Raw genomic sequence first — 23,168 nt, forward strand, 5'->3', positions numbered from 1 at the left:
CTTCATTTAGTAACACGGAGTTGGTAATTTGAAATTGGCAAATACTGCAAATTAGGTCTCTTTCCCCAACCCCCTATCCCACGGGAGGGCTGGTTATTAAACATCTACCAGCACACCACTGGTTTCAGGGCTGAGCAAACTTTCACTGCCAGTAAGTGTTTCCACTAGAACTACCCTAAATTCTTCCTGTTGCATTTCAACATTTCTTTTCCAGTATAGAGGTGGAAATCAAGTCTTAGTTAAAGCATGGCATTAAATTGGCCTCCCAGCTACTGTATAGTAAGGAAATAGGGAAGAAGCTTAGAACATCTCATTATTCAATGGATATTAATTGAGTGCCTCTATGTGCTAAACTCTGAAATACTTGATAAGAATTGAGATAATACACACATGACATAATTCACCTCTGACCAATAATCTAGAATTGGCCAAAACTGGTTGTGAGATTTCTGTGAAATCATTTTCTGCATGGGTAGTTTCATCTTGGATTAGAAGAAAGGGCACTGGGTCAAGAGACCTGGGCTCAAATCTTGGGTTTAATACTAGCTGTGGGACCTTAAGCAAATGATTTCACCTCTCTGTGCCTCAGTTTCCTCATTTGTAACATGGAGGTGGCAGGATAATCATCATCATCATCATGATAGCTGACACTTACATAGGCTCACTGTGTGCCAGGCACTGTTCTAAGTGCTTTACATAGTATTCACTCATTTAATCCTCACAACAACCTTAGGAAGTAGCTTATATTCATTTTATCTCCACTGTACTGATGAGGAAACTGAGGCACAGAGAGATGAAGTAGCTTGCCCAAGGTTACAACAGCTAGTAAGTGAGAGGGGGTTTACTAGATGACCTCCTAGCTCAAAGAGTCATTCAATTCAATTCTGGAGAAACTATTTCCAACCTGGAGCTGGGAACTCTGATTAAGCCTCATGACCATATACTGTTGATTAAAGCTGAGTCAGAGGACAGGGCTTCAGAGATCTGAGAAGCAGTGGGGATAGATTTGATTCTCCAAAGACCTGGGAAATGGAGCCAGGACTCCTCTGTCCAAGTTAGAGCAGGAAATCCAGAGGGCACAACAGTTGGTAGTAAGTCCCTTCTCTAGCTCCAGTCTAGGGACAGAACAAACACATTTTATAGGCAACCTAGGTTCTAGCAGCCTCTACCAAATGTTTTATGTGAGATGTTCCCAAGGCCCATGTTTGGAACTGGGCGGTTGGTAGGACTGGTTCTATATTGTTTCTTGATGGAATTTATTTGTTCTCTGGGTTTGAGTTATTTGTGTGTATTTCTTTTGGCCTTTAGAGGCCCTGAGGGAGAAAGTGATAGGTTTGCCTAATTAGAATCTGCAGTAGATTCACTCTTTTACTGAAGGACAAAAAAAGATACAAAGTTACATACCAGGAACTTGGGTATCATTTGGCTAAAGCCTCTCATGAGCCATTCCTTAGACTTGTCTCTTTTTTAAAGAATTTTATTTTTTCTTTTTCTCCCCAAAGCCCCCCGGTACACAGTTGTGTATTTTAGTTGTGGGTCTTTCTAGTTGTGGCATGTGGGATGCCGCCTCAGCATAGCTTGACGAGCAGTGCCATGTCCGTGCCCAGGATCTGAACCAGCAAAACCCTGGGCTGTTGAAGCGGAGTGTGCAAACTTAATCACTTGGCCCCAGGGCCGGCCCCTAGACTTCTCTCTTGAGGACAGCATCTTCACCTGATCTCTTCCTTTTTGCCTCTGATCTGAAAGCTATTTCCAAGTACTACAATAACCTAGAGACCCTTTGTAACGCTCATAAAAAGCCTTTTCTCATTAGTTCTGCCAATATAATCCAGGGAAAGGTATTAGGCCCATACGTAATAGCAACAAAAATATCAAAATGCAAAAGGTTAAAAATAGGCTTGTTCCTACAGGCAACAGTGCCATTTCACCTAAGTGAAACTATGTCAGAGGCCAAAATACTAGCCACCAATAGTAACCCCAATATCTTACAGTCCAAAAGACAGGAAGCTAGCAAGGACCTTGAAGGGTCATCTTGTTAAGTCCCCTATTTCTAGGTTAGTGAATATACTAGCTGTCAGCTCACTTAGAGGGGTGGCTTCTGGTAGTATTGAAGACCAATCTGTTTTGACTACAAATTGACATCTGCCATCTTCCTAAAGCATGCCATGGGTTAGGCTCGTTCTACTTACTAGCAAGACTCTTTCATGTTTCAGATCTCCCTTGGTTCCCTGGTCTATTGTGATTATCATTTCAGCTCTCAGATCACTACTGTTGTTTGGAAAATGACTACCTTGTGGAGAGCATCAAGGAGAGGCTGGTCCATATGGTATCAGAGAGCACTGAGATCTATTATTCTCCTGCATTTTAATTTTTCATTGACACCAAAGACAAAACTGGAAACCTGATACTTGCCCTTGGAAGCTCATAATTCTTCCTTTTATTATTTTGAACTCAAATCTAATTAAGAACCCTCACAAGCCATGCAGAAACACATGCCTGAACTCAGTGAGAGGCAGTGTGATGGACTTGAATAAGCACAGGCTTTGGAATTAGGCTTTTGGAGCCTCATTTTCCTCATCAATAAAATGAAAGTAGTATATATAAAGGGCCTGGCATGGAATAGGCATTTGACAAACGTACCCGTTCTTCTCAACAAATGATGATGCAGTACAGAAGTGATAATTTCCCTCTTTCCTTTACAGAGCTCCCCAACCTAATCCCACCCCACAGGCTAGGAGGATATTGGAACCATTCTAGCCTGATCTCCCCATCTCTTGTTCTTTCTCTTTTTTCTTTTTCTATTCCTCCCCAACCCTTCCTTCTTCTTTCATTTCCCACCATCCCCTTCTTACTTTTCTTTCCTCCTCTAACTAGCACAGTGAGTTCTGTTTACACACAGCAGGTGAGAAAATGCAATTCAGCTGGATGGCAAATGACTTGCCAAGTGGATCTAATGGGTTGCAGGCCTCCTTCTTGCTGTGGTGTGTGATTATTATTTTGATTAAGCCTCTGGAGAAAACAGTGAGAGCTAAGACAGAGCTACCATCATATGCCCATCCCAACAGCCTTCACTGTAGGCCTAGCAGTTGGCCTGACCTTCTCTAGCACTCAGGCTACTCCCCAGCCCCCAACTCAGACAGCCACAAAAATTAGCTCCTGATCTTATAGCACTCCGTCTTTGAGGGGAAGAAGAGGGAGGAGGGCAGAATAGAGTCCAGCTAAAAGGGTTATGGAAATTGCCTAGCTAGGGGTCATCTCTAGGGAGAAAATGATGATAAAAATAGTCACTTGTAACTGAAATGAGGCTACACCCTGGTGGCTTCAAGTCATCTGGTTCCTTCTTTCTGTTTCTGACACAGACAAGTTTCTGCTACAGTTAGCACCACGCAGGCAATTAGACAAAGATAGGGCAATGCCAAGCCAGATCCTAGTACATCTGCAAAAGGACTATCAGCAGAATGCCAGCAGCAGCAGCTGCTACTGTATTTCTGGGACTGATGGCAGAAACCGAGGAAGCAGCTGAATTCCCAGGAGACAGTGAGGATACGTGGGCTCAGGTGGAATTTGTTGGACTGCGTATTAGTTTGCTAGGGCTCTCATAAACTGAGTCGCTTAAAGAACAGAAACTTATTGTCTCACAGTTATGGAGGCTAGGTATCTGAAATCAAGTTGTCAGCAGAGTTGGTTCCTTCTGAGAGCTACAAGAGAGAATCTGTTCCATGCCTCTCTCCTAACTTCTGGTGGTCTGCTGGCAATCTGATGTCCCTTGGTTTGTAGTTTGCTGTCTTCATCTTTACACGGTGTTCTTCCTATGTGCATATCTGTGTCCAAATTTCTCCTTCTTATGAGGACTTCAGTCATATTGGATTAGGGGCCCACTCTACTACAGTATGACTTCATCTTAACTAATTATATCTGCAATGGCCTTATTTCAAAAAAAGGTCACATTCTGAGGTACTGTTGGTTGGAACTTTAACATATGAATTTAAGGGGGACATAACTTAGGCTAGAAAGTTCAAGGGGCAGGAGTCATAATGCCTGGCCTAGGAGGCATAAAAAGAACCCCTTGTTGTTACTATTACTAAGAATAGACACTATCATCTATTGAGTTATGTGCTAGGTACTGGGCTGGGTTATTTATATGCACTGCATTATTTCATTAATTCCAACCACAAATCTATGAGGTAGGTACTTAACTCTTATTATCCCCATGTTTCAGTGGACAAAACTGAGTCCTCAGAAAGGGAAATGACTTACTCCAGAGGAAAATTGACTTGAGGCAGGTCACGTGTCCAGTAAGTAGCAGAGTGAGATTTGAACTCAGGTCCATATGACACCAAAGAATCTCCCAATTGCTCTTCCCATCATACACTCTTGCTAATTGGGAGGCCCTCACTTTCCCCATTTCAGGACATGAAACACTAGAGCCTGCAGAGAAGTTCTGCTTTCAGGACTGTTAAGAACAGTTTAGGGCTCCCAGAGTAGCTGCTGCATTTTCCCTGGAGACGTTTAAGACTAAGAGAGCTCTCTGCCAGAGGTGTATATGATGGGAGCTTGTCTAAAGGTGGGGGTATGGGTGAGACGATCTCTAGAGTGTCCTGTCAGGAGTGATGGGGGTGGGCTTGGGAGGAGGAGAGGTTAGAAGGAAAGGAAGTAGAGAGGAGAGAGTTCTAAGAAACCAGTCCAATCAGTGAAACATATAGCTCACACTCACACTTACCACATGCCAGGCACTGTTCTAAGCACTTAATATACATTTACTCATTTAATCATCAAAACAAATCTATGAGGTAGGGTCCATCTTTATCCTCGGTTTACAAAAAACAAAGGAAATTGAGGCACAGAAAGCTTAATTTGTCTAAGGTTTCACAACTAAAACATTTTAAGACTATGATTTGAACATAAGCAGTTTGGCTCCAGCCAGCCCCAAGAAATTTGCTTTTCTCTGATTGAAAAATCAAACCAATGCACTGCCATACTGTGACCTGCATGTTACCCAGTGCAACCCAGATGTATTAAATTGTCCTCTTTAATCTTCACAACAGCCACATGTGTTATCACATCTGCTGCCACATCAGTGCGATGTAATAGCAGAGGAAATCAAGGCTCAGAGAGGAGGGGAGAAATGTCTCAAGTTACATGGTCACATGGCAAAGCTGAGACTCAAACCCAGGTCTGGCTTACCCCAACACTAAGCAGCTCTGTGTCTCACTGCCTCAAGGTTTGCTGGCTGATTGATAAACCAACTCCTGCTAAGATGAGAAAGTTGATAGGCGTGATTGTCCACAAGCTGTGTGTGTATTTTAACAGGGATTCCTGGAAACACAAACCCTTTCCCAGAGTAAAGATTCTTTTAGTTAGAAATTTTATCTCTTGGGGCAAGTCATATTGCTTAATGGCACACACATTTTATGTGCAAACACTAAGAACCCTCTGGATTCAGTATGCACTGGTGTGCGGGGTGGAGATTTCTATATATATTGACATTAGTTCAAGAGATATTATAAGTGAATTAAATGAATGTGCAAATTATATGCAAACACATTTAACGCATTCTCTCAGGAGAGGGATGCCAGCAAGCCAAAAAAGTGGATGCTGGTAGTACAGCAAAGACAGTATTTTTGTCCCATGGATGAGCTAGGAGGCTGTGGAGGCCAGAGCTGGCCAAAACACACTATATGAACAAATGGAGATGGGTTTGTCATCTTGGCTCCCAGGAATCTGTACAAATCACCCTAGAATTCTAATGCCTAATGTTTTCCCTGCATGGTCACCTGCCCCATGGATCACTGATTCTCTCCCACACTCAAGGACACCATAGGTTAGTGTAAAGAACTTTCTATATGGGGAGTCAGAAGACCTATGTTCTAGTTGAGCTCCTGATTTGGACTACACGTGTGTCCTTTAGCAAGTCACTTGACTTCTGTGAGTATCACTTACTCCTGTCTATAAGAAGGGATCAGATGTGATTATCTCTGAGTTCCCTTCCATTTAGAGATTCTGTGGTTCAATGATTAAAATACTTCCACATTTTTAGCCTTTGATTCACTAATAGGTTGGGCCAGAGAGGCATAATCTCCTAAAGGCCTGTTAAAATGCACTTGTAGGAAACAACTACTGGAGAGCATTTGTAAACAGACAATCAGCAGTGGTGTACTTTGAACTGACCTCTGGCTTATGGGTACAAGTACCAATGCCTGCCTTGTAGATTCATATCAAACTTTCACAGCCAGGACCCTATCTCCCAAAATGGATTTTGCTCCTCAGTTCTCTAGGTTTTCCAACACTTCTCTGGGTAACTCAGGTTCAGGGCCTAAGAAGGCCTAGGAGGATTTCTATGAGGAAGGCTTTGAGTGGTGCATTTGGACATATGGTTGGAGGCATTAATTTCAAAGTCAGTTCTGTATCCCGGGACCTTGGGCTAGGACTACTCTGACATCTGGCAATGTATCCATCTATTCGTCCATCCATCCAAACTGTTTATCAAGCAGCTATTACGTACCAGACACTGTTTTAGGGGCTAGGGATTCAGCAAGGTCTATGAATAAAGGTAGCTTGGTACAGTGAAAGACAGCTGAACTAGGAGCTAGTGTACCTGAGCTCAAGGTCTGGCGCTACAATTTACTATCTGTGCAACACTGGACAATTCACCGAATCTGAACCTCAGGTTTATCAACTGTAAAATGAGCTAGAAGAATTTTTTTCATTGAAGTGTAGTTGACATACAATATGTTAGTTTCAGGTATACAACATAGTGATTTGACATTTATGTACATTACAAAATGATCACCACGAAAAGTCTGGTAACCATCTGTCACCATACAATTATAGTTTTATTGCCTATATTCTCTATGCTGTATATTACATTCCCATGACTTATTTTTATTTTATAAATGTACCTCTTAATCTCCTTCACCTATTTCACCCAATCCCCCATTCCCTCCCCTCTGGTAACCACCAGTTTGTTTTCTGTATCTATGAGTCTGTTTATGTTTTGTTTTATTTGTTCATTTGTTTTGTTTTTTAGATTCCACATATAAGTGAAATCATATGGTATTTTATTTTTCTCTGTCTGACTTATTTCACTTAGCATAATACCCTCTAGGTCCATCCATTTTGTCACAAATGGCAAGATTTCATTCGTTTTTATGGCTGAGTAATATTCCATTACATATATACCACATCTTCTTTGTTCATTCATCTATTGATGGACACTTAGGTTGCTCCCATATCTTGGCTATTGTAAATAATGCTGCAATCAACATAAGAGTGCACATATCTTTTTGAATCAGTGTTTTTGTTTTCTTTGGGTAAATACCCACAAGTGTATGATAGTCCTATTTTTAATTTTTTGAGGAACATCAATACTGTTTTCCATAGTGTCTACAACAATTTACATTCCCATCAACAGTATATGAGAGTTCCCTTTTCTCCACATCTTCTCCAACACTTATTTCTTGTCTTTTTGATAATAGCTATTCTGACATGTGCGAGGTGATATCTCAATGTGGTTTTCATTTGCATTTCACTGATGATTAGTGATATTGAGCATCTTTTCATGTGTCTGTTGGCCATCTGTGTGTCTTTTTTGGAAAAATGTCTATTCAGGTCCTCTGCCCATTTTTTAATCAGACTGTTTGTTTTTGACATTGAGTTGTATGAGTTCTTCATATATTTTGGATATTAACCTTTTATCAGATATATAATTTGAAAATATATTTTCCCATTTAGTAAGTTGCCTTTTCATTTTGTTAATGGTTTCCTCCACTGTGCAAAAGCTTTTTAGGCTGATGTAGTCCCATTTGTTTATTTTTGCATTTGTTGCCATTGCCTAAGGAGACCAATCCAAAAAAATATATTGCTAAGACTGATATCAAACAGTTTACTGCCTACGGTTTATTCTAGGAGTTTTATGGTTTCAGGTATTTATAAAGTAAGTAAGTAAGTAAGTCTTTAATCCATTTTGAGCTTATTTTTGTATATGGTATAAGATAGTAGTCAAGTTTCATTCTTTTGCACGTAGCTTCCCCAAAACCATTTTCTGAAAAGATTGTCTTTTCCTTATTATATATGATTGCCTCCTTTATCATAGATTTATTGACCATATAAGGATGGGTTTATTTCTGGGCTCTCTATTATGTTCTATTGATTGTTCTATATTGATCTATGTGTCTGTTTTTGTGTCAGTACCATATTGTTTTGAGTACTATAGCTTTGTACTATAGTATGAAATCAAGGAGTGTGATACTTCCAGCTTTGTTCTTTCTCAAGATTGCTTCGGCTATTCAGAGTCTTTTGTGGTTCCATATAAATTTTAGGATTATTTGTTGTAGTTTTGTGAAAAATGCCATTGGTATTTTGATAGGGATTGCATTGAATCTGTAGATTGCTATGGGTAATATGACATTTTAACAATATTAATTCTTCCAATTCATGAGCATGGTACATCCTTCTGTTTATTTGTAACATCTCCAATCTCTTTCACCAGTGTCTTATAGTTTTCAGAGTATAGGTCTTTCAACTCCTTGGTTAAATTTATTCCTAGGTATTTTATTCTTTTTGATGTAATTGTAAATGGCATTATTATATTAATTTCTTTTCTGATAGATCATTATTAGTGTATAGAAATGCAACAGATTTCTGTATATTAATTTTGTATCCTGCAACTTTACTGAATTCATTTATTAGTTCTAATAGTTTTTTGGTGGAGTCTTTAAGTTTTCTATATATAGTATCGTGTCATTTGTAAACAGTGACAGTTTTACTTCTTCCTTACCGATTTTGATGTCTTTTACTTATTTTGCTTGTCTGATTACTGTGACTAAGACTTTCAATACTATGTTGAATGAAAGTGGCAGGAATGGGCATCCTTGTCTTGTTCCTGATCTTAGAGGAAAAGCTTTCATCCTTTCACTGTTGAGTAATGATGTTGGCTGTGGGCTTGTCATATATGGCCTTTATTATGTTGAAGTACTTTCCCTCTATACCCACTTTGTTGAGAGTTTAGAAGGGATTTAATATACAGTCATGCACCACAAAACATTTTTGTCAATGACGGACCACATATATGATGGTGGTCCCATAAGATTAGTACCATATAGCCTAGGCATATAGTAGGCTATACCACCTAGGTTTGTGTAAATATACTCTATGATGTTCACACAATGACAAAATTGCCTAATGATGCATTTCTCAGAAGGTATCCAGTCTTTAAGTGATGCATAACTGTAGATGATCACTAAGGAAGATTCCTTCCAGCTCTAACTCCCTATTAACAATATAAATAGAGAGATAGTAGGGTGACATGACAAAAAACATGGATTCTGGAGTCAGACTGCTGGGCCCAAATTCTTGCTGTGTAACTTATTAGCTACATGACCCAGGGCAAATTGCTTAACCTCTGTATGCCTGTTCTATGTATGGGATATTGATAATATTACCTACCTCAAAAGGACATCGACAGATTAATGATTTTATATATGTGAAGTGCTTGCAACAGTATCTGGAGTGTAGTAAGTGCTCTGTTAGCTATTTTTAAGAGACTGACAGTGCTTTTGGCTACCTGAGCTTGAAACACTAGCCTTATGTGCTTGGGGGAAAATAGACAAAATCTCTAAGACTTAGCAATGCAGGAGAAGCTTACCTTTCCAAATGGTTAATGCTGCTTGATAATGAAGAGGCCTGAAGCTTCCACCTCAAAGAGACCCCTCCTTACCTCCCCAAGTCCTACAATATGCCAATTGACTTTAGGTAATTATCACCCTGCCAGTAAGGGTCAAAGCCAATTTTGGAGGTGTATGTGGGTAGTAACTGAGCCTTAGTCTTCTTCCAGAAGGCTCTTGGGAAGCTGGGCTTAAAATCTAGGACCTTTGATTTTCCTCACAGCTGGAAGCACTTCTCAGGGTCTCCACCTTAGCTTCTGTGACTACTTACTCCTTCCACCTCTCCATACAAACATACTTCTCAGAATTAACAGAGAGAAGGGAACTACACTTATTGAGGGCTTCCTCTATGCTTTGTGCTTTGCGTTCATTAATTCTTTTAATCTTCACAACAACGCAGCAAGGTAATTACCTCCATTTTGATAGCTGAAGAAACTTGAGGATCAAAGAGTTTAAGTAAATTTCCCAGGCTACACAGCTCATAAGTAGCAGAGCTGGAAGTTGAACACACGTCTGTCACGCAACTAAATCCCTGGTCTTTAGACTACACTACACTGCTTTCCATGGACTTTGATGAATCACTAAAGAAGAGACGTCCAGTTTCCACTAAGTATATGAGCAAATTGGGAGTTAATGTCTAGGATAAGAGTGTAGAGTGCCATTTTATCAGAATTGGTCTGATAAAAGACAAGCCTTAAGATTCCAATGTGTTTGGGAGCCCAGGTTCAAGAAAGGCACAACATTCTCCAGCACATCAGAGAACTCCTGCCTGTTCCCTACTCCAAGGAGGCCACCAGTGCAGGGTCTACTGGTATTTCTCAATGGAGCATAGGGGAGAATGTTTAGAAATGGGGGAAGGATATTTTTCATCATCACAAAGTCTGGTGAGCCCTATTGGAATTTAGTGGGAGGGGCCAGGGATGCAAAATTTCCTGAGATGTAGAGGACCAACCAAAAAGTAAAAAATTATCCCAGTCTTGATGTCAGCATCATGGCAGAGTGAGCTATTCCCTTTGTCTCTCCCCTCTAAGATACAACCAATTGGACCTCCATTGACCAACAAAGGATTCCCTACACAGCACAACAGGATGCCTAGAAAATTCATGCATCTATACATCTGAAGGTTGGTGGACTGGACACCCTGGAAGCAGTGGAACTAGGGAAAGTAGCCCCCCCTCAGCAACAGCAATCCTGGGCATGGATCCTCACACCGGCATGTGCCCCTGCAAGCAGTTGTTGTGGTAGCAGAAACAGCAGGTGCCACAGTTTGCACAATTATGAGTAGACACTGTGGTAGTAAAAACAATAGTTGTCCCTGCCCATCCCTCAGCAGATCCCACCCACATGCCTGCAAGCAGACAGTGCGGGGGCAGGAAAAACAGGTGCAGCTTTCTCCTTGCCAGTCCCCAAGTGGATCCAGCATGTGAACCCCCTCCCACTCCCCTGGTAGTGACCAGGTCTTCCCAACAGTGAGGACAGTATACAAAACTCTATCTTCCCAGCTGGAGTGGGAGCCTGGACCTGAGTTTCCAAAACACACCAGCTAGCACCAGAGATCAGAGGCTGCACAAGCAAGTAGCAACAACAATCTCTCTCTGCCTAGTCCCTACTCCACCCCACTGGTGGCAGGTGGAACCTGTGACCAGAGGCTTCAAGAACCACAGCAGAAGCTTTGACCCAACCTCCAGTGGCCGCATCCACGACACCAGCTCTACCAGCAGTGGGGGCTATATACAAGTCCCTGGGCCACAAGCAGCAACAGCAACACCTGTGAACCCAGCACCCCTGGCAGCAGTAAAACCAGCACCCGAAAACAACCCAGGAGCAGCAGCACGGGTGGTACATGGGGCAGCAGCATCTGATCCTGTGGAGAGCCAGTGGAGGAACAAGAGACCCAGGCAACCCCAGAAGCAGCAGAAGTACTCACAGCCTGGTGACCCCAGTGGCAACACCTGAGAGTGTAGCAACATCATAAGCAGCAAGGAGCTGGCAACCTCAGAGGCACAAGAAGTACAAAGAGGGCACTGACGATGCTTTAAGCAGAGGCAATGGAAGGTGGAAAATGCAGGCTCTCAAATACAACCAGAAGAGGCTTGGAACCAAAGTAACCAAAGCCATACTCAAATAAGAAAGGTGGTTACTGCCACAAATGCACCAGCAGAGGATCAATTCATCAAATACCATGAAGAACTATAGTAATACAGCAGAACAGAAAGGGAATGACAACTCTCCACAAACCAAACTTGAAGTCACAGAAGATTGCAATCCAACTGACAAAGAATTTAAAAATGTCATAAATAAACTCAATGAGTTATAAGAAAACTCAGAAAGACTATTCAATGAGCTCAGGAATAAAACTAATGAACAGAAGGAGTACTTCACCAAAAATATTGAAACTCTATTAAAAAGCCCAAACAGAAATTCTGGAGATAAATAAAATAATTAAGGGGATGAAAAATAATCTAGGAAGCATAAAAAATAGAGCAGACCACATAAAGGGGATAAGTAGTGACCTCAAAGATAGAAATCTAAAAATTATTCAGGCAGAGGAGGAGAGAAGTAAGATTAAAAAGAAGAAGAAGAAGAAGAAATTCTTTGAGAAATATCCAACTCAGTTAGGAAAAGTAACATAAGGATAATAGGTATCTCAAAAGGAGAAGAGAAAGGAGAAAGGAGCAGACAGCTTTTCCAAAGAAATAATAGCTGAGAACTTCCCAAATCTGGGAAAGAAAGTGGACATGCAAGTATATGAAGCTAATAGAACTGCTAATTACCTCAATGCAAAAAGACCTTCTCCAAGCCATATATTAAAACTGTCAAAAGTCAACGACAAAGAAAAAATACTAAGGGCAGCAAGAGAGAAGAAATTAACCTACAAAGGAACCCCATCAGGTTTTCAGTGGATTTCTCAGCAGAAACCTTACAGGCTATGAAAAAGTGGAACAATATATTCAAAATATTGAAAGACAAAAACTATCAGCCAAGAACACTGTATCCAGGAAAATTAACCTCACATATGACACAGAAATAAAAGCTTTCCCAAACAAACAAAAGCAGAGGGAGTTCATCTCTACTAGAGCTGCCTTAGAAGAAATGTTGAAAGAAGCCCTACTACCTGAAAAAAAAGGGAAAGGCTTACAAAGCTTTCAGCAAAGAGATAAATAGGCAGACAGAATCAGAAAATTGCAGCTCTATATCAGAATAGGTTAGTAAACAATTAAAACATAAATGATAAAGGGAAAGTATCAAAAATAATTATAACCACTTCAGTTGGTCACAAACTCACAACACACACACAAAATAATTTGTGACAACAAAAACATGGAAGGGGAATAGGAAAAGGATGGAACCTGCATAGTCTACTGGAAATAAGAGGTTATCAGAAAAAAGAACTATCTCATCTCTCAGATCTTTTGTACAAACCTCATGGTAACCACAAACCAAAAAATCAGAGCATAGTAACATCATAAATAAAGACAAAACTGAGCAAAACATCACAGAAAACCACAAAACTGAAATGGCAGTCAGAAATACAAGGAAAAAGAAACAATGGAAATATAGAACAACCAGAAAACAAAAGATAAAATGGCAGTACTAAACTCACATATATCAATAATCACTCTAAATGTAAATGGAAGGAATTCACCAATCAAAAGACACAGAATGGCTGGATGGATTAAAAAACAAGATCCAGGGGATTGCCCCATGGCCAAGTGGTTAAATTCAAGCTTCCTTTAGGGGGCCCAGGGTTTCGCCAGTTCGTATCCTGGGCACGGACCTAGTACTGCTCATCAGGCCATGCTGAGGTGGCATCCCACATAGCAGAGCCAGAAGGACCTAGAACCAGAATATACAACTATGTACTGGGGGGCTTTGGGGAGAAGAAAAAAAATAATTTTAAAAAATTATAAAAAAAGATCCAACAACATGCTGTCTCCAGAAAACACATGTCAACTCTAAAACAAATGTAGGTTCAGAAAGAAGGGATGGAAGATGATACTCCAAGCAAGTGGAAAGCAAAAGAAAGTGGGCGTAGCTACACTTATATCACACAAAATATACTTCAAGACAAAAAAGATGACAACAGGAAAAGATTGGCATTATATAATGACAAAAGGGACATTCCAGGGGCCGGCCCTGTATCCAACTGGCTGGGTTCACACACTTCGCTTTGGTGGCCCAGGGATTCACTGGTTCAGATTCTGGGCGCAGACATGGTGCTGCTCATGAAGCCATGCTGAGGAGGCATCCCACATAGCACAACCAGAGACACTCATATCTAGAGTATACAATTATGTACTGGGGGGCTTTGGGGAGAAAAAGAAGAAGAAGGAAAAGGAAATTGGCAAGAGATGTTATCTCAAGTGTCAATCTACTTTCTAAAAAGGGGACATTTCATCAAGAAGACATAACACTTATGAATATATATGCACCTAACATAGGAGCACCAAACTGTATAAAGCAACTGTTAACAGACCTAAAGGGAAAAATTGACAGCAACACAACAATGCTAGGGGACATTAACACCCCTCTTACATTAAGGGATATATCATCCATATAGAAAGACAAGAAGGAAACAGTGGTCTTAAATGAAACACTAGAACAGATGGACTAATATATATATAGAACATTACAACCAAAAACAGCAGAACACACATTCTTCTCAAGTGCACACGGAATATTCTCAAAGATAGACCATATGTTGGGGAACAAAGCAAGCCTCAATAAATTTAACAAGATTGAAATCATATCAAGCATCTTTTCTGACCACAATGCTATGAATTCAACTACAAGAAAAAAGCTGCAAAAGTCACAAATATGTGGAGACTGAACAACTAGTGGATCAATGAAGAAATTGAAAGAGAAATCAAAAAGTACCGGGAGACAAAAGAAAATGAAAACACAACATACCAATACTAGTGGGATGCAGCAAAAGTGGTACTAAGAGGGAAGATCATAGCAACACAGATGTACCTCAAGAAACAAGAAAATCTCAATTAAACAACATGGATGGGCATTGAGGGTAATATGCTAATGGAAATAAGTCACACAGAGAAAGGCAAATACCGTATGATTTCACTCATATGTGGAAGATAAACAAACACGTAGATGAGGAGAACCAATTTGTGGTTACCAGAGGGGAAGGGGGTAGGGGTTGGATGACAGCAGTAAAGGGGCATATGTATATGGTGGCAGATAAAAACTAGACTATTTGTGGTGAACACAATGCAGTCTATACAGAAACTAAAATATAACAATGTACACCTGAAATTTACACAATGTTATAAGCCAATATGACCTCAATAAAATAATTTTAAAAAATTGTCCCACCCAGCATACTAATGGTGCCTCCATTGAAAAACTATTAATGACTGCTAGAGATGAATCTTAAAAGGTGAAAGAAGACTTTTAAGTGTGACCAACCACTAAATTCCCCCAAAGTTCCACTTCCTACAATAGTACGAAGAATGACCTGAGAGTGATGCTGGCTGGTACTAAATTGATGCCGGAGTTTTGGGTAGCTGGGGAGATACTGGAGGAGGGGCACGATAGAGAGGCTGCTGCAAGAGTGAACCTAAGGCTCAATGGGAACATGAACTATGGAGAAATTTTCAATCCACTTGGATGCTAGGATTAGCAATAATGTCAAGCACAAAGTCAGAAAACATGAATTCCATTCCCAGGCCCCAGCCTGAGTTGCTGTATAATCTTGAGAGTTATTTCCCTTCTTTGCATCTTTGATTGTCCAGCTGTCCAAAGAAGAAAGTAAGCCCTGTTTCCCTCCCTCCCTGGACTAGAGAGGATTTATGACATAGCGGAAGCATACATGTAAACCTAAGTGCTGTGAAAATGAAGGCTTATTGATGTTCCTTGGGAAGAAAGAAACAGCCAGTACCTCTTGCTATCCAAAACCTGTGGTAACGTTCTGAGATGCAGGAAGATCCACCCAGCCTGGGCCAGCTAGTCTGAGGTCAATATCCTATACAGTACCTCACCAAAACCCTCCATTTCACAAATTCCAATATGAAATCACCAGTATGACCTCCATATACTCTCAAATTAGATGAGAGTACTTCAATTTTCTCTAATGGATACTCTTTCCTTTTTTCTGTGGGCAATTAGCAGGTAGCAGGAAACTGAAGAGTAGAGGACAACATTTTTCATTAACCAGAAAGTTATTTTGTAAAAGTCGGAGCTGCAGAAATTATTCCTCTCCCAACAGTATTCCAGAAAGATGTTCTTTGGTCATGTCTACTTGAATATTTCCCTACTTGTGGATGATTAAATGGCACTATTTCTATTCTTTCCTGAAGTTAAACTTTCAATTCAATGCATTGCACACAGTAGGCTCTCAGCAAATGTTTGCTTATGGATTAACTCATGCTACTAGAACCAGAACTTCTAGCAGCAAAGTAAAAGTGTGGCCAGGGAGCTACCAAGAGAATGAACTCCAAGAACTTGGCTTCATACACAAAGTAACTTGACACGACATGGATAATATACTTTTTAATTTTAAGACATTGTATATTAGATCATGTCTTCTTATTGAGGAAGGGGGCTTTCATCTCTTGCTGCAAGAGGAACCACTGTCAGAGAAACCATCTTTCAGATCCCAATACTAGCTCAAGGATGGGACTAAAATTATTCTGATAATTTTTAGCTGAGACCCAAGTAACCTTTAAGCTTGGCCAAACGCTACTAGCCCATGGTGACTCTCATGCTGTGCGAAGAGAAGAATTTCCCATTGGGGAAAAACCCAATGATGCTATTCACAGTGTAATCCGTGAAGTGATTAAAAGCTATAGACGTTAGAGCTGGCTGGTAGTTTGGGGGAAATTTAGTGACAAAATCCACCTTCTTCTCAAAAGTGTAAATGAAATATTCACTTCTGAAAACAGGTCCACCTTCCTAGTAGGCTGTCAGGCCAACTGCTGTCAATTTGACTCTTTGAGCTGGCACTGGGCATCTTGGGGCTTGTGTCCTTGCCACTTGCAGTCATTCTCTACTGGGAAGATGCTGGAGCAGGCTGTTGGGCCTTTGAATTGGCCAATCTATCTTTTTGGCTGGCTTCTTACTGAGAACAGAGCTTGGCCAGCCTTCTCTGCCTAAACTTGACCAGTTGGGGCATGTACCTCATTCTGTTCACTGCCCACTGCTATCCTGAAGTAAGACTTGCCTACTGGTCAATCAAAGGAGAAAAATTAAAGGAGTTGTGATTAGCTGGCTGGAGAAGACTAGGGGAAGGAAGAGAACACTTAATACTTTACTTAATTGAAAGCCATTTTTATTTATTACAGAAAACTGTTCTCTGTGAGAACCAAAAAGGGTAAACTAAACTAGGATTACAACTTCAAATATTTATGTTATATTTAAAGAATCATCTCAGAAACTAAACAGGACGATGAGCAAGAGAGGAACATTTCCCATGGACTTGGTAGGGAGAGAAGGGACCTTAAAGAGTCACCTCAGCAACTGTGTAATCTCAGGTGCATTCTTACATTGTCTCAGATAGGCAGAAATCTAGCCCATGTAAAAGAGTTCCAGAGAAGAAATTCGAAGTCCTCTCTCTCATTTGTCTTAAAGTTTAACAGCTCTCTTTAATGTCAAGAAATGTTGCTTTATATTTATCCCAAATCCTTCATATGAAAGATAATCCATTTTCTATTCTTCCAGCCTTTGGAGACAAAGGACAATTGGTCACACATTTGAAGAGCATTTTTCAATCTCCCCATAGTCTCCTCTTCTCCAAGTTAAACAATCTCAGCTTCTTTAACCTTTCTTTGAAGATCTTATTTTCCAATGCTCTTCAAGGTTATTTATCCAAAGGCTCTTCTCAGGCACTCCGAGCCAGTGGAGGACTTAGGCAGTGTTTGAGTCATCTCTGTTGCACCAGCACTAGGTGTGGGTGCTGGCCAAGAGTAAGTACTCAGAAGTGTTTGTTAAATGAATGGATAAAATTGGAGCCATATAAAAATATCTAAGCATGGGAGCAACAGCTTAGACATAATAGAGGAAATAAAAATGATTGTGCTATAATGGTGAAATTACAGGGGTTTTATACTTCTCAAATTTTCTTTCACCTATCGTTCTTACCTTGAAAAAAACGGGAGGGGGTGAAAATCAGGATTAAAGTATTTACTCCTGGTCAGCTTATAAGTGACAGGTCCCTCAATATCTTATTTTCTATCCACATAGCTTGTTTTGTTGTTACTGGGCTGTTCTGTCTTAGTTCTTGAGCAGGTCCTTTGGCTTATCTTTACCAAGAATCCTCTGTAATTCCTAGCTTACTTCCAGAGGCACTGCTACTCAACATCCACCTTCCCTCCAACCTGGTCTTCCCATCTCTAAAACCACACCTGGATGTAACCATAATAAGCATGTTCCAGGGACATCCCCTCATCCGAACTTCCTAACAATCCTGGAAGGTAATGAAGGTAGGGACAAATCTTTGTTTGAAAAATGAGGAAACAAAGGTTTAACGAGGCCAGTGATGACAGAGATAGCAAAAGGCAGATTAGGTCTAGAACACAGGCCGATTTCAAACCCCATGAATATTCCAGCACATCACCCATTGCTGGGCTGAATGACCTCAGATATAATGACCTCAAGATTCCCTATGCCCTCAAGCATGTCCCTACTTTCAGTTGCTAGGTGAAAAGGCAGGTTGGAGTGGAAATGAAAAGTTAACATTTACTGCATGCCTACTATGTGTCAACCAACCTACCTATGATGAATACAATTATTATCCATACTTTTTAGAGAGGAGGTAACAGGTTCAGAAAGGTAAGGTGATTTCACAAGGTTACACAGCCGGTAAAGTGGCAGGGCTGATATTCAAACCCGGTCTGTCTGACCCCAAAATCTGGGCCCTTGGCACTATATTAGAAAGGGTAGGAGCTTTCCGTTAAGTTAGAAATCTGGCCCAGGCTCTAAGATCAACTACTGACCAGCTCTTCCTTGAGCCTCACTTAGACATATCTCCTCAAAGGGAGGAGGCAGGCTCAGAATAGAAAGCCAAGATGGGCAGGTGGCAGCTGTGTCTTGACTTGCTGTTGGATGACAATGACTACAGTCAACTATACGTTGCTCTCTAGCCTATAGGAAACACTTTGAAAGTGTCTGACCTCTATTCCAGGCCCAGAATTTGTGCTATTTCAACTCTAACTCTATATCAAATGACATCTTTCCTCTGATCATCTTCTTTATTAACTTATGTTAATCTGGGTAGAACAGTGAATGGAATATAAACCACTGCATTCTTAAAATACTGCTTTGGATATTAACAACTAACACTTATATAGCCCCTACACTGTGCCAAGCATGTTCTAAGTGCCTAACACATTTAATCTTCACCACAACCTTATGAAGTAGACACTGTTATATTATAGATTTAACTAATGGGCAAATTGAGGTACAGAAAGGTTAAATACTTGCCTAAGTTCACACAGCTAGTGAGTGGCAGAGCTGAGCTTTTAAGTTAGGCAAATCCACAAGAGTTCATGTTCTTAACCACAACACTACTGCCACTCCAGGTGTGATGTGAAAACTCAATAACAAAGAAGGATGGAAAGGCCTGAATTGATGCTAAGGCTGACAGTTACAACAATATATTTTCCATCTAGACAATACTTTACAGTTTACATAGCAATTTCCACATCTGTGGACTCAGTCGCTCCTCACAAGAATGATGTGAGGGAAGCAGCACTGATATTATTATCCTCAGTTTTCAAGAAAGCAGTATAGAATACAGGTGTTCTGGAATTTGACTTGGGTTCAAATACTGACTCTGTTCTTTCTCAGCTATGTAACATTGAATATAACTTCACTGGGCCTCAAGATCTTCATATGTAAAAATACCTTCACAGTGTTATGGGGAGGAATGAATGCAGTGACGTACATAACAGTGTTTCACACAGCTCCAGACCCAAAGGAAACCATCAGTAAATGTTGGCTATTATTATAAGATGAGGGAACTAAGGCCTTGTGAAGAGAAGGGTACATATATAGTACTCAAGGAGGCACAAGCAGAGAGAGGCTTAGATTCCAGGCCCCTGGCCCCAGTCCAGTGTTCTTCTAGGGCCCCTCACCCTGAGGCTGTATTTTGTATTTTGACAGGTAGGCCTGCTGCAAGACCACTGAGGATATGCATGGTATCAGAATGTTCATTTTGTCTGTCATCCCTACCCCCGACCACTGACAATGGAAATTAAGCACCAAGCACAAGGTTGGCAGATAGCAGGCCCTCAGTAAGTATCTGCTTAATAAATGTAATACCTAAGCCATCAAAGTGATCACAATGCACCCTGGGAGAGTGAGACTAATAAGACCACAGTCTTTGCCTTCAAGAAACTCATAGTTCTAAAAGAGATATTGATTTTCAAATAAATGACTGACCATCAGTGTGATAAGTAATGTCCTAGAAGGTTAAACAAAGAGTTATACCTTGGAGAGGAAAAAGCCCCTTCCCACCCATTTGTTATTAATCCCACCATGCCTTGGAAGCAAAGAGAAGATGATGACAAAATTCTTTTAAAGAAAATGGAAACTCAGTGGTGAAATGACTTGCCTGGGGTCACACACAGGCAGAACTCAAATCCTAACTTCAAATACCAAGGGTTTTCAGCAATACACTCTGCATTTCTAGATGGGAACCAGCTTTCTTTTCCCTCAAAAGAAGACAAGCATGATATCAGCAACATGGTGGAGCAAGCAGCTTTCTTTGTCTCTCCCCATTTGAACTACAACTAAATGGACATTCATTGATCAACGGAGGATACTCACATAGCACCTCAGGACACCTGAGAGACCTGTGCTGCTATACATCAGAAGGTGGATGGACTACCCCCAAGGAGGACGCAGAGATAGGGGAGAACTTTCAAGCCCCCGATACCCCTAGTACCTGCAAGCAACTCTCTCCCAGTTGATGTGCTCATAGCACCACTGCAGCACATTAGTGGGCATGCACATTGGTGTCACTGTGGAAACAGGTGACTACAGCCCTCAGCCTCCCATGATTGCTCTGTGGACCAGTGAGAAAATCCACAGTCTGACTGTGGCTCTAGGGAGTGACTTGAGCTCAGAGTTGGTAGGGAGGCACAACCCACCATGCACAAAAGCTGGATGACCTTGGAGCAGACGTGGTGCAGCTGGGCAAGCTACCCATTGGCTGCATTAAACACCCATAGCTCTGCTGTGGCCCCGAGGGGACAAGTGAGATCCAGTGGGACCACATGAGTGGGTGGTGACATTCTGGAGCCCCAGTGTGATTGCTCCTTGGTCCAGTGGGAAAATCCATGGTCCCACAGTGGCCCCAGGGAGTTTCTGCTCAGCCCTAGTGGAGAGGCCCTGCCAACCAAGCACAAAGGCTAGGCGACCTAGGAGCAGAAATGGTGTGCCTGGGCGAGCGACCTGCCAACTGCAGTAAACACCCATAGCTCAGCTGCAGCCCTGAGGGGACTATTGAGATCCAGTGGGACCATGTAAGTAGGCAATGACAATCCAGAGCCCTGGCGTTATCGCTCCTTGGTCCAGTGGGAAAATCCATGGTCCCACAGAAGCCCCAGGGAGAGTCAAGGCTCAGCCCTAGTGGAGAGGCCCCTGCCCACCTAACACAAAGGCTGGGTGACCTAGGAACAGATGCAGCATGGCTGGGTGAACTAACCACTGGCTGCATTAGATGCCCATATTTCTGATGCAGCCCTGAGGGGAGAAGTGAGATCCAGCGGGACGACATAGTGGCAGAGCTTGAGTCTGGGTGAACAACCTCTTGGCTGAGGCAAAGGCCCATAACACTGCTGCAGTCCCTAAGGAGGGAGCGTGTCTAGGCAAATCTGTGGGAACAGGCAGCAGCAACATGAAGCACACATGTGACTGTTCCCACAGTTGACAGGAGACCCCACAGGGCCACTGTGATCCCAAGGAGTGGCCCAGGCTCGGTCAGGAACAGCTGATAGGGATCCTGATGGGTGCAGATTACACAGCTCCTGTCTTCTCCCCACAGTGGCGGCAAGTGGAAGCAGTAACCAAACTCTATTTCTATGCAGAGGCACAAATCCATGCCATAAGGCAGTATGAAAAAAACCTATCAAACTCCAGAACAGAAGGAAAATGACAAGAACGCAGAAAGCAATCCATAAGACACAGAAATCTATAATGTAAATAACAAAAAATTCAAAATAGCTATCATTAAAAAACTCAATGAGTTAAAAGAGAATACAGATAGACAACTCAACGAGTTCAGGACTTATGTCACAAAAGAGCTTGATGCTATAAAGAAGAATCAATCAGAAATGTTGGAGATGAAAAACACAATGGAGGAGATTGAGAAAAATCTGGACTCCCTAAACAGGGCTGAGAATATGGAGGACAGAACTAGCAGTCCAGAGGATAGGAATATAAAAACGCTTTAGATAGAGGAGGAGAGAGAAATAAGACTAAAAAGAAATGAAGAAACTCTCTGAGAAATATCCAACTCAATTAGGAAATGCAACATAAGGATTATAGGTATCCAAGAGGGAGAAGAGGAGAATGGAGCAGAAAGCTTGTTCAAATAAATAATAGCTGAGAACTTCCCAAACCTGGGGAGGAGGCTGGAAATCCATGTGACAGAAGCCAATAGATCTTCGAACTTTATCAATGTCTAAAGACCAATCCCAAGACGTATAGTAGTGAAGCAGGCAAATGTTAACAACAAAGGGAAAATATTAAGGGCAGCAAGGCAGAAGAAAATAACATACAAAGGAACCCTTATCAGGCTGCCAGCAGATTTTTCAGTAGAAACCTTAAAGGCTAGGAGAGAGTGGAATGATACATTCAAAATTCTGAAAGACAACATCTTTCAGCCAAGAATACTCTATCCAGCAAAAATATCCTTCAAATATGATGGAGAAATAAAAACTTTCCCAGATAAACAAAAGTTAAGGGAGTTCACTGCCACAAGACCAACCCCCTACAAAAAATCCTCAGGAAGGCCCTAATACCTGAAAAAAAAAAAAAGGGGGAAAGGGGTTACAAAACCCTGAGCAAGGAGATAAGTAGAAACACAAAATCAGAAAATTGCAGCTGTGCATCAGAACAGGTGAGCAAATGCTTAAGTATAACATTAAAGATAAAGGGAAGGGGAATACCAAGAATAAATATAATCTTGTCATTTTAACCACAAATTCACAGCAAAAAAAGAAAACAAAATGTGGCAATAACAACTTAGAAGTAGAAGAGGTAAGGGATGGAACTGGCTTAGTCTAAGAAAACAAGAAGCTATCAGAAAATGGACTATCTCATCCATGAGATGTTTTATAAAACATGTTGTATACAAAACACATGCTAACCACTAAACAAATAATTAGAACTGAGTCCCAACTTACAAATAAGGACAGAACTAAGAAAACCAACATAGAAAACTACCTAACTGAATTGGTAGTCTGCAACACATGGGACAAGAAACAAAGGAAATGCAGGAGAACAGGAAAACGAGTGATAAAATGGCAGCATTAGCCTCTCACATTT

The 23,168-nt window shown here is 41.1% G+C and overlaps 1 protein-coding gene across 8 annotated transcripts in view; it reads right to left on the reverse strand.

Annotated features, from left to right (window-relative positions):
* ARHGEF9 (Cdc42 guanine nucleotide exchange factor 9) overlaps positions 1-23,168 on the reverse strand; it is a 569,920-nt gene that overhangs the window by 195,625 nt on the left and 351,127 nt on the right. The window lies entirely within an intron of this gene.

Source organism: Equus caballus, chromosome X (genome assembly GCF_041296265.1).
Source record: "Equus caballus isolate H_3958 breed thoroughbred chromosome X, TB-T2T, whole genome shotgun sequence".
Lineage (NCBI taxonomy): Eukaryota > Metazoa > Chordata > Mammalia > Perissodactyla > Equidae > Equus > Equus caballus.